This window comes from Garra rufa, unplaced genomic scaffold, assembly GCF_049309525.1.
Source record: "Garra rufa unplaced genomic scaffold, GarRuf1.0 hap1_unplaced_004, whole genome shotgun sequence".
In the NCBI taxonomy this organism is placed as follows: Eukaryota; Metazoa; Chordata; class Actinopteri; order Cypriniformes; family Cyprinidae; genus Garra; species Garra rufa.
Window position 1 is genome coordinate 2,246,169 of NW_027394279.1, and position 12,687 is coordinate 2,258,855.

Sequence of the window (12,687 nt, forward strand, 5' to 3'; positions counted from 1 at the left end):
ATTGCAGTCTGTGCATGAATAAAACCTATTTTGCAACACAGAGAAACATATCTGAAGGTGTTAGAAGTGTTTTGCATGATTTTTGAAGTTAGAGCCTGAAATGCCAGAAAACGGCGTTTCAGCACATAACAAACTTGGTTCAGGCAATGCAAGCTGAAACTCGGCCCAAAATTAAAATTGCAGTCTGTGCATGAATAAAACCTATTTTGCAACACAGAGAAACATATCTGAAGGTGTTAGAAGTGTTTTGCATGATTTTTGAAGTTAGAGCCTGAAATGTCAGAAAACGCCGTTTCAGCACATAACAAACTTGGTTCAGGCAATGCAAGCTGAAACTCGGCCCAAAATTAAAATTGCAGTCTGTGCATGAATAAAACCTATTTTGCAACACAGAGAAACATATCTGAAGGTGTTAGAAGTGTTTTGCATGATTTTTGAAGTTAGAGCCTGAAATGTCAGAAAACAGCGTTTCAGCACTTAACAAACTTGGTTCTGGCAATGCAAGCTGAAACTCGGTCCAAAATCAAAATTGCAGTCTGTGCATGAATAAAACCTATTTTGCAACACAGAGAAACATATCTGAAGGTGTTAGAAGTGTTTTGCATGATTTTTGAAGTTAGAGCCTGAAATGTCAGAAAAAGGCGTTTCAGCACATAACAAACTTGGTTCTGGCAATGCAAGCTGAAACTCGGTCCAAAATAAAACTTGCAGTCTGTGCATGAATAAAACCTATTTTGCAACACAGAGAAACATATCTGAAGGTGTTAGAAGTGTTTTGCATGATTTTTGAAGTTAGAGCCTGAAATGTCAGAAAACAGCCTTTCAGCGCAGAACAAACTTGGTTCAGGCAATGCAAGCTGAAACTCGGTATAAAATTAAAATTGCAGTCTGTGCATGAATAAAACCTATTTTGCAACACAGAGAAACATATCTGAAGGTGTTAGAAGTGTTTTGCATGATTTTTGAAGTTAGAGCCTGAAATGTCAGAAAACAGCGTTTCAGCACTTAACAAACTTGGTTCAGGCAATGCAAGCTGAAACTCGGCCCAAAATTAAAATTGCAGTCTGTGCATGAATAAAACCTATTTTGCAACACAGAGAAACATATCTGAAGGTGTTAGAAGTGTTTTGCATGATTTTTGAAGTTAGAGCCTGAAATGTCAGAAAACAGCGTTTCAGCACTTAACAAACTTGGTTCTGGCAATGCAAGCTGAAACTCGGTCCAAAATCAAAATTGCAGTCTGTGCATGAATAAAACCTATTTTGCAACACAGAGAAACATATCTGAAGGTGTTAGAAGTGTTTTGCATGATTTTTGAAGTTAGAGCCTGAAATGTCAGAAAAAGGCGTTTCAGCACATAACAAACTTGGTTCTGGCAATGCAAGCTGAAACTCGGTCCAAAATAAAACTTGCAGTCTGTGCATGAATAAAACCTATTTTGCAACACAGAGAAACATATCTGAAGGTGTTAGAAGTGTTTTGCATGATTTTTGAAGTTAGAGCCTGAAATGTCAGAAAACAGCCTTTCAGCGCAGAACAAACTTGGTTCAGGCAATGCAAGCTGAAACTCGGTATAAAATTAAAATTGCAGTCTGTGCATGAATAAAACCTATTTTGCAACACAGAGAAACATATCTGAAGGTGTTAGAAGTGTTTTGCATGATTTTTGAAGTTAGAGCCTGAAATGTCAGAAAACAGCGTTTCAGCACTTAACAAACTTGGTTCTGGCAATGCAAGCTGAAACTCGGTCCAAAATTAAAATTGCAGTCTGTGCATGAATAAAACCTATTTTGCAACACAGAGAAGCATATCTGAAGGTGTTAGAAGTGTTTTGCATGATTTTTGAAGTTAGAGCCTGAAATGTCAGAAAACGGCGTTTCAGCACATAACAAACTTGGTTCAGGCAATGCAAGCTGAAACTCGGCCAAAAATTAAAATTGCAGTCTGTGCATGAATAAAACCTATTTTGCAACACAGAGAAACATATCTGAAGGTGTTAGAAGTGTTTTGCATGATTTTTGAAGTTAGAGCCTGAAATGTCAGAAAACAGCGTTTCAGCACATAACAAACTTGGTTCAGGCAATGCAAGCTGAAACTCGGCCCAAAATTAAAATTGCAGTCTGTGCATGAATAAAACCTATTTTGCAACACAGAGAAACATATCTGAAGGTGTTAGAAGTGTTTTGCATGATTTTTGAAGTTAGAGCCTGAAATGTCAGAAAACGCCGTTTCAGCACATAACAAACTTGGTTCAGGCAATGCAAGCTGAAACTCGGCCCAAAATTAAAATTGCAGTCTGTGCATGAATAAAACCTATTTTGCAACACAGAGAAACATATCTGAAGGTGTTAGAAGTGTTTTGCATGATTTTTGAAGTTAGAGCCTGAAATGTCAGAAAACAGCGTTTCAGCACTTAACAAACTTGGTTCTGGCAATGCAAGCTGAAACTCGGTCCAAAATCAAAATTGCAGTCTGTGCATGAATAAAACCTATTTTGCAACACAGAGAAACATATCTGAAGGTGTTAGAAGTGTTTTGCATGATTTTTGAAGTTAGAGCCTGAAATGTCAGAAAAAGGCGTTTCAGCACATAACAAACTTGGTTCTGGCAATGCAAGCTGAAACTCGGTCCAAAATAAAACTTGCAGTCTGTGCATGAATAAAACCTATTTTGCAACACAGAGAAACATATCTGAAGGTGTTAGAAGTGTTTTGCATGATTTTTGAAGTTAGAGCCTGAAATGTCAGAAAACGGCGTTTCAGCACATAACAAACTTGGTTCAGGCAATGCAAGCTGAAACTCGGCCCAAAATTAAAATTGCAGTCTGTGCATGAATAAAACCTATTTTGCAACACAGAGAAACATATCTGAAGGTGTTAGAAGTGTTTTGCATGATTTTTGAAGTTAGAGCCTGAAATGTCAGAAAACAGCCTTTCAGCGCAGAACAAACTTGGTTCAGGCAATGCAAGCTGAAACTCGGTATAAAATTAAAATTGCAGTCTGTGCATGAATAAAACCTATTTTGCAACACAGAGAAACATATCTGAAGGTGTTAGAAGTGTTTTGCATGATTTTTGAAGTTAGAGCCTGAAATGTCAGAAAACAGCGTTTCAGCACTTAACAAACTTGGTTCTGGCAATGCAAGCTGAAACTCGGTCCAAAATTAAAATTGCAGTCTGTGCATGAATAAAACCTATTTTGCAACACAGAGAAACATATCTGAAGGTGTTTGAAGTGTTTTGCATGATTTTTGAAGTTAGAGCCTGAAATGTCAGAAAACGGCGTTTCAGCACTTAACAAACTTGGTTCAGGCAATGCAAGCTGAAACTCGGCCCAAAATTAAAATTGCAGTCTGTGCATGAATAAAACCTATTTTGCAGCACAGAGAAACATATCTGAAGGTGTTAGAAGTGTTTTGCATGATTTTTGAAGTTAGAGCCTGAAATGTCAGAAAAAGGCTTTTCAGCACATAACAAACTTGGTTCTGGCAATGCAAGCTGAAACTCGGTCCAAAATTAAAATTGCAGTCTGTGCATGAATAAAACCTATTTTGCAACACAGAGAAACATATCTGAAGGTGTTAGAAGTGTTTTGCATGATTTTTGAAGTTAGAGCCTGAAATGTCAGAAAAAGGCATTTCAGCACATAACAAACTTGGTTCTGGCAATGCAAGCTGAAACTCGGCCAAAAATTAAAATTGCAGTCTGTGCATGAATAAAACCTATTTTGCAACACAGAGAAACATATCTGAAGGTGTTAGAAGTGTTTTGCATGATTTTTGAAGTTAGAGCCTGAAATGTCAGAAAACAGCCTTTCAGCGCAGAACAAACTTGGTTCAGGCAATGCAAGCTGAAACTCGGTATAAAATTAAAATCGCAGTCTGTGCATGAATAAAACCTATTTTGCAACACAGAGAAACATATCTGAAGGTGTTAGAAGTGTTTTGCATGATTTTTGAAGTTAGAGCCTGAAATGTCAGAAAACAGCGTTTCAGCACTTAACAAACTTGGTTCTGGCAGTGCAAGCTGAAACTCGGTCCAAAATTAAAATTGCAGTCTGTGCATGAATAAAACCTATTTTGCAACACAGAGAAACATATCTGAAGGTGTTAGAAGTGTTTTGCATGATTTTTGAAGTTAGAGCCTGAAATGTCAGAAAACAGCGTTTCAGCACATAACAAACTTGGTTCTGGTAATGCAAGCTGAAACTCGGCCCAAAATTAAAATTGCAGTCTGTGCATGAACAAAACCTATTTTGCAGCACAGAGAAACATATCTGAAGGTGTTAGAAGTGTTTTGCATGATTTTTGAAGTTAGAGCCTGAAATGTCAGAAAACGGCGTTTCAGCACATAACAAACTTGGTTCAGGCAATGCAAGCTGAAACTCGGCCCAAAATTAAAATTGCAGTCTGTGCATGAATAAAACCTATTTTGCAACACAGAGAAACATATCTGAAGGTGTTAGAAGTGTTTTGCATGATTTTTGAAGTTAGAGCCTGAAATTTCAGAAAACAGCCTTTCAGCACATAACAAACTTGGTTCAGGCAATGCAAGCTGAAACTCGGCCCAAAATTAAAATTGCAGTCTGTGCATGAATAAAACCTATTTTGCAACACAGAGAAACATATCTGAAGGTGTTAGAAGTGTTTTGCATGATTTTTGAAGTTAGAGCCTGAAATGTCAGAAAACAGCCTTTCAGCGCAGAACAAACTTGGTTCAGGCAATGCAAGCTGAAACTCGGTATAAAATTAAAATTGCAGTCTGTGCATGAATAAAACCTATTTTGCAACACAGAGAAACATATCTGAAGGTGTTAGAAGTGTTTTGCATGATTTTTGAAGTTAGAGCCTGAAATGTCAGAAAACAGCCTTTCAGCGCAGAACAAACTTGGTTCAGGCAATGCAAGCTGAAACTCGGTATAAAATTAAAATTGCAGTCTGTGCATGAATAAAACCTATTTTGCAACACAGAGAAACATATCTGAAGGTGTTAGAAGTGTTTTGCATGATTTTTGAAGTTAGAGCCTGAAATGTCAGAAAACAGCGTTTCAGCACTTAACAAACTTGGTTCTGGCAATGCAAGCTGAAACTCGGTCCAAAATTAAAATTGCAGTCTGTGCATGAATAAAACCTATTTTGCAACACAGAGAAACATATCTGAAGGTGTTAGAAGTGTTTTGCATGATTTTTGAAGTTAGAGCCTGAAATGTCAGAAAAAGGCGTTTCAGCACATAACAAACTTGGTTCAGACAATGCAAGCTGAAACTCGGTCTAAAATTAAAATTGCAGTCTGTGCATGAATAAAACCTATTTTGCAACACAGAGAAACATATCTGAAGGTGTTAGAAGTGTTTTGCATGATTTTTGAAGTTAGAGCCTGAAATGTCAGAAAACAGCCTTTCAGCGCAGAACAAACTTGGTTCAGGCAATGCAAGCTGAAACTCGGTATAAAATTAAAATTGCAGTCTGTGCATGAATAAAACCTATTTTGCAACACAGAGAAACATATCTGAAGGTGTTAGAAGTGTTTTGCATGATTTTTGAAGTTAGAGCCTGAAATGTCAGAAAACAGCGTTTCAGCACTTAACAAACTTGGTTCTGGCAATGCAAGCTGAAACTCGGTCCAAAATTAAAATTGCAGTCTGTGCATGAATAAAACCTATTTTGCAACACAGAGAAGCATATCTGAAGGTGTTAGAAGTGTTTTGCATGATTTTTGAAGTTAGAGCCTGAAATGTCAGAAAACGGCGTTTCAGCACATAACAAACTTGGTTCAGGCAATGCAAGCTGAAACTCGGCCAAAAATTAAAATTGCAGTCTGTGCATGAATAAAACCTATTTTGCAACACAGAGAAACATATCTGAAGGTGTTAGAAGTGTTTTGCATGATTTTTGAAGTTAGAGCCTGAAATGTCAGAAAACAGCGTTTCAGCACATAACAAACTTGGTTCAGGCAATGCAAGCTGAAACTCGGCCCAAAATTAAAATTGCAGTCTGTGCATGAATAAAACCTATTTTGCAACACAGAGAAACATATCTGAAGGTGTTAGAAGTGTTTTGCATGATTTTTGAAGTTAGAGCCTGAAATGTCAGAAAACAGCGTTTCAGCACATAACAAACTTGGTTCAGGCAATGCAAGCTGAAACTCGGCCCAAAATTAAAATTGCAGTCTGTGCATGAATAAAACCTATTTTGCAACACAGAGAAACATATCTGAAGGTGTTAGAAGTGTTTTGCATGATTTTTGAAGTTAGAGCCTGAAATGTCAGAAAACGCCGTTTCAGCACATAACAAACTTGGTTCAGGCAATGCAAGCTGAAACTCGGCCCAAAATTAAAATTGCAGTCTGTGCATGAATAAAACCTATTTTGCAACACAGAGAAACATATCTGAAGGTGTTAGAAGTGTTTTGCATGATTTTTGAAGTTAGAGCCTGAAATGTCAGAAAACAGCGTTTCAGCACTTAACAAACTTGGTTCTGGCAATGCAAGCTGAAACTCGGTCCAAAATCAAAATTGCAGTCTGTGCATGAATAAAACCTATTTTGCAACACAGAGAAACATATCTGAAGGTGTTAGAAGTGTTTTGCATGATTTTTGAAGTTAGAGCCTGAAATGTCAGAAAAAGGCGTTTCAGCACATAACAAACTTGGTTCTGGCAATGCAAGCTGAAACTCGGTCCAAAATAAAACTTGCAGTCTGTGCATGAATAAAACCTATTTTGCAACACAGAGAAACATATCTGAAGGTGTTAGAAGTGTTTTGCATGATTTTTGAAGTTAGAGCCTGAAATGTCAGAAAACGGCGTTTCAGCACATAACAAACTTGGTTCAGGCAATGCAAGCTGAAACTCGGCCCAAAATTAAAATTGCAGTCTGTGCATGAATAAAACCTATTTTGCAACACAGAGAAACATATCTGAAGGTGTTAGAAGTGTTTTGCATGATTTTTGAAGTTAGAGCCTGAAATGTCAGAAAACAGCCTTTCAGCGCAGAACAAACTTGGTTCAGGCAATGCAAGCTGAAACTCGGTATAAAATTAAAATTGCAGTCTGTGCATGAATAAAACCTATTTTGCAACACAGAGAAACATATCTGAAGGTGTTAGAAGTGTTTTGCATGATTTTTGAAGTTAGAGCCTGAAATGTCAGAAAACAGCGTTTCAGCACTTAACAAACTTGGTTCTGGCAATGCAAGCTGAAACTCGGTCCAAAATTAAAATTGCAGTCTGTGCATGAATAAAACCTATTTTGCAACACAGAGAAACATATCTGAAGGTGTTTGAAGTGTTTTGCATGATTTTTGAAGTTAGAGCCTGAAATGTCAGAAAACGGCGTTTCAGCACTTAACAAACTTGGTTCAGGCAATGCAAGCTGAAACTCGGCCCAAAATTAAAATTGCAGTCTGTGCATGAATAAAACCTATTTTGCAGCACAGAGAAACATATCTGAAGGTGTTAGAAGTGTTTTGCATGATTTTTGAAGTTAGAGCCTGAAATGTCAGAAAAAGGCTTTTCAGCACATAACAAACTTGGTTCTGGCAATGCAAGCTGAAACTCGGTCCAAAATTAAAATTGCAGTCTGTGCATGAATAAAACCTATTTTGCAACACAGAGAAACATATCTGAAGGTGTTAGAAGTGTTTTGCATGATTTTTGAAGTTAGAGCCTGAAATGTCAGAAAAAGGCATTTCAGCACATAACAAACTTGGTTCTGGCAATGCAAGCTGAAACTCGGCCAAAAATTAAAATTGCAGTCTGTGCATGAATAAAACCTATTTTGCAACACAGAGAAACATATCTGAAGGTGTTAGAAGTGTTTTGCATGATTTTTGAAGTTAGAGCCTGAAATGTCAGAAAACAGCCTTTCAGCGCAGAACAAACTTGGTTCAGGCAATGCAAGCTGAAACTCGGTATAAAATTAAAATCGCAGTCTGTGCATGAATAAAACCTATTTTGCAACACAGAGAAACATATCTGAAGGTGTTAGAAGTGTTTTGCATGATTTTTGAAGTTAGAGCCTGAAATGTCAGAAAACAGCGTTTCAGCACTTAACAAACTTGGTTCTGGCAGTGCAAGCTGAAACTCGGTCCAAAATTAAAATTGCAGTCTGTGCATGAATAAAACCTATTTTGCAACACAGAGAAACATATCTGAAGGTGTTAGAAGTGTTTTGCATGATTTTTGAAGTTAGAGCCTGAAATGTCAGAAAACAGCGTTTCAGCACATAACAAACTTGGTTCTGGTAATGCAAGCTGAAACTCGGCCCAAAATTAAAATTGCAGTCTGTGCATGAACAAAACCTATTTTGCAGCACAGAGAAACATATCTGAAGGTGTTAGAAGTGTTTTGCATGATTTTTGAAGTTAGAGCCTGAAATGTCAGAAAACGGCGTTTCAGCACATAACAAACTTGGTTCAGGCAATGCAAGCTGAAACTCGGCCCAAAATTAAAATTGCAGTCTGTGCATGAATAAAACCTATTTTGCAACACAGAGAAACATATCTGAAGGTGTTAGAAGTGTTTTGCATGATTTTTGAAGTTAGAGCCTGAAATTTCAGAAAACAGCCTTTCAGCACATAACAACTTGGTTCAGGCAATGCAAGCTGAAACTCGGCCCAAAATTAAAATTGCAGTCTGTGCATGAATAAAACCTATTTTGCAACACAGAGAAACATATCTGAAGGTGTTAGAAGTGTTTTGCATGATTTTTGAAGTTAGAGCCTGAAATGTCAGAAAACAGCCTTTCAGCGCAGAACAAACTTGGTTCAGGCAATGCAAGCTGAAACTCGGTATAAAATTAAAATTGCAGTCTGTGCATGAATAAAACCTATTTTGCAACACAGAGAAACATATCTGAAGGTGTTAGAAGTGTTTTGCATGATTTTTGAAGTTAGAGCCTGAAATGTCAGAAAACAGCCTTTCAGCGCAGAACAAACTTGGTTCAGGCAATGCAAGCTGAAACTCGGTATAAAATTAAAATTGCAGTCTGTGCATGAATAAAACCTATTTTGCAACACAGAGAAACATATCTGAAGGTGTTAGAAGTGTTTTGCATGATTTTTGAAGTTAGAGCCTGAAATGTCAGAAAACAGCGTTTCAGCACTTAACAAACTTGGTTCTGGCAATGCAAGCTGAAACTCGGTCCAAAATTAAAATTGCAGTCTGTGCATGAATAAAACCTATTTTGCAACACAGAGAAACATATCTGAAGGTGTTAGAAGTGTTTTGCATGATTTTTGAAGTTAGAGCCTGAAATGTCAGAAAAAGGCGTTTCAGCACATAACAAACTTGGTTCAGACAATGCAAGCTGAAACTCGGTCTAAAATTAAAATTGCAGTCTGTGCATGAATAAAACCTATTTTGCAACACAGAGAAACATATCTGAAGGTGTTAGAAGTGTTTTGCATGATTTTTGAAGTTAGAGCCTGAAATGTCAGAAAACAGCGTTTCAGCACTTAACAAACTTGGTGCTGGCAATGCAAGCTGAAACTCGGTCCAAAATTAAAATTACAGTCTGTGCATGAATAAACCTATTTTGCAACACAGAGAAACATATCTGAAGGTGTTTGAAGTGTTTTGCATGATTTTTGAAGTTAGAGCCTGAAATGTCAGAAAACGGCGTTTCAGCACATAACAAACTTGGTTCAGGCAATGCAAGCTGAAACTCGGCCAAAAATTAAAATTGCAGTCTGTGCATGAATAAAACCTATTTTGCAACACAGAGAAACATATCTGAAGGTGTTAGAAGTGTTTTGCATGATTTTTGAAGTTAGAGCCTGAAATGTCAGAAAACAGCGTTTCAGCACATAACAAACTTGGTTCTGGTATTGCAAGCTGAAACTCGGCCCAAAATTAAAATTGCAGTCTGTGCATGAATAAAACCTATTTTGCAGCACAGAGAAACATATCTGAAGGTGTTAGAAGTGTTTTGCATGATTTTTGAAGTTAGAGCCTGAAATGTCAGAAAACGGCGTTTCAGCACATAACAAACTTGGTTCAGGCAATGCAAGGTGAAACTCGGCCCAAAATTTAAAATTGCAGTCTGTGCATGAATAAAACCTATTTTGCAACACAGAGAAACATATCTGAAGGTGTTAGAAGTGTTTTGCATGATTTTTGAAGTTAGAGCCTGAAATGTCAGAAAACAGCGTTTCAGCACATAACAAACTTGGTTCTGGTAATGCAAGCTGAAACTCGGCCAAAATTAAAATTGCAGTCTGTGCATGAACAAAACCTATTTTGCAGCACAGAGAAACATATCTGAAGGTGTTAGAAGTGTTTTGCATGATTTTTGAAGTTAGAGCCTGAAATGTCAGAAAACGGCGTTTCAGCACATAACAAACTTGGTTCAGGCAATGCAAGCTGAAACTCGGCCCAAAATTAAAATTGCAGTCTGTGCATGAATAAAACCTATTTTGCAACACAGAGAAACATATCTGAAGGTGTTAGAAGTGTTTTGCATGATTTTTGAAGTTAGAGCCTGAAATGTCAGAAAACAGCCTTTCAGCACATAACAAACTTGGTTCAGGCAATGCAAGCTGAAACTCGGCCCAAAATTAAAATTGCAGTCTGTGCATGAATAAAACCTATTTTGCAACACAGAGAAACATATCTGAAGGTGTTAGAAGTGTTTTGCATGATTTTTGAAGTTAGAGCCTGAAATGTCAGAAAACAGCCTTTCAGCGCAGAACAAACTTGGTTCAGGCAATGCAAGCTGAAACTCGGTATAAAATTAAAATTGCAGTCTGTGCATGAATAAAACCTATTTTGCAACACAGAGAACATATCTGAAGGTGTTAGAAGTGTTTTGCATGATTTTTGAAGTTAGAGCCTGAAATGTCAGAAAACAGCCTTTCAGCGCAGAACAAACTTGGTTCAGGCAATGCAAGCTGAAACTCGGTATAAAATTAAAATTGCAGTCTGTGCATGAATAAAACCTATTTTGCAACACAGAGAAACATATCTGAAGGTGTTAGAAGTGTTTTGCATGATTTTTGAAGTTAGAGCCTGAAATGTCAGAAAACAGCGTTTCAGCACTTAACAAACTTGGTTCTGGCAATTGCAAGCTGAAACTCGGTCCAAAATTAAAATTGCAGTCTGTGCATGAATAAAACCTATTTTGCAACACAGAGAAACATATCTGAAGGTGTTAGAAGTGTTTTGCATGATTTTTGAAGTTAGAGCCTGAAATGTCAGAAAAAGGCGTTTCAGCACATAACAAACTTGGTTCAGACAATGCAAGCTGAAACTCGGTCTAAAATTAAAATTGCAGTCTGTGCATGAATAAAACCTATTTTGCAACACAGAGAAACATATCTGAAGGTGTTAGAAGTGTTTTGCATGATTTTTGAAGTTAGAGCCTGAAATGTCAGAAAACAGCGTTTCAGCACTTAACAAACTTGGTGCTGGCAATGCAAGCTGAAACTCGGTCCAAAATTAAAATTACAGTCTGTGCATGAATAAAACCTATTTTGCAACACAGAGAAACATATCTGAAGGTGTTTGAAGTGTTTTGCATGATTTTTGAAGTTAGAGCCTGAAATGTCAGAAAACGGCGTTTCAGCACATAACAAACTTGGTTCAGGCAATGCAAGCTGAAACTCGGCCAAAAATTAAAATTGCAGTCTGTGCATGAATAAAACCTATTTTGCAACACAGAGAAACATATCTGAAGGTGTTAGAAGTGTTTTGCATGATTTTTGAAGTTAGAGCCTGAAATGTCAGAAAACAGCGTTTCAGCACATAACAAACTTGGTTCTGGTATTGCAAGCTGAAACTCGGCCCAAAATTAAAATTGCAGTCTGTGCATGAATAAAACCTATTTTGCAGCACAGAGAAACATATCTGAAGGTGTTAGAAGTGTTTTGCATGATTTTTGAAGTTAGAGCCTGAAATGTCAGAAAACGGCGTTTCAGCACATAACAAACTTGGTTCAGGCAATGCAAGGTGAAACTCGGCCCAAAATTAAAATTGCAGTCTGTGCATGAATAAAACCTATTTTGCAACACAGAGAAACATATCTGAAGGTGTTAGAAGTGTTTTGCATGATTTTTGAAGTTAGAGCCTGAAATGTCAGAAAAAGGCTTTTCAGCACATAACAAACTTGGTTCTGGCAATGCAAGCTGAAACTCGGTCCAAAATTAAAATTGCAGTCTGTGCATGAATAAAACCTATTTTGCAACACAGAGAAACATATCTGAAGGTGTTAGAAGTGTTTTGCATGATTTTTGAAGTTAGAGCCTGAAATGTCAGAAAACAGCCTTTCAGCGCAGAACAAACTTGGTTCAGGCAATGCAAGCTGAAACTCGGTATAAAATTAAAATTGCAGTCTGTGCATGAATAAAACCTATTTTGCAACACAGAGAAACATATCTGAAGGTGTTAGAAGTGTTTTGCATGATTTTTGAAGTTAGAGCCTGAAATGTCAGAAAACAGCGTTTCAGCACTTAACAAACTTGGTTTTGGCAATGCAAGCTGAAACTCGGTCCAAAATTAAAATTGCAGTCTGTGCATGAATAAAACCTATTTTGCAACACAGAGAAACATATCTGAAGGTGTTAGAAGTGTTTTGCATGATTTTTGAAGTTAGAGCCTGAAATGTCAGAAAAAGGCGTTTCAGCACATAACAAACTTGGTTCAGACAATGCAAGCTGAAACTCGGTCTAAAATTAAAATTGCAGTCTGTGCATG